This window comes from Triticum dicoccoides, chromosome 2B (assembly GCF_002162155.2).
Source record: "Triticum dicoccoides isolate Atlit2015 ecotype Zavitan chromosome 2B, WEW_v2.0, whole genome shotgun sequence".
NCBI lineage: Eukaryota > Viridiplantae > Streptophyta > Magnoliopsida > Poales > Poaceae > Triticum > Triticum dicoccoides.
Genome location: NC_041383.1, coordinates 10,185,616 through 10,185,869, shown reverse-complemented (window position 1 = coordinate 10,185,869; position 254 = coordinate 10,185,616).

The following is a 254-nucleotide window of genomic DNA, read 5'->3' as shown; positions in this document are numbered from 1 at the left end:
TCAAATTTAAACATTGCGAAAAAATCTGAAGAAAATCATGCATGTTCACAGCACATATTAAGATAACCCCTAAAAAATTCAGATCAAAATTCGAAACATACATGAAGAAAAAAACTTTTTTGTTTCTTCATGTATGTTTCGAATTTTGATCTGAATTTTTTAGGGGTTATCTTAATATATATATATGTGCTGTGAACATGCATGATTTTTTTCAGATTTTTTTTGTAATGTTTAAATTTGAATTTTGGCCGCAA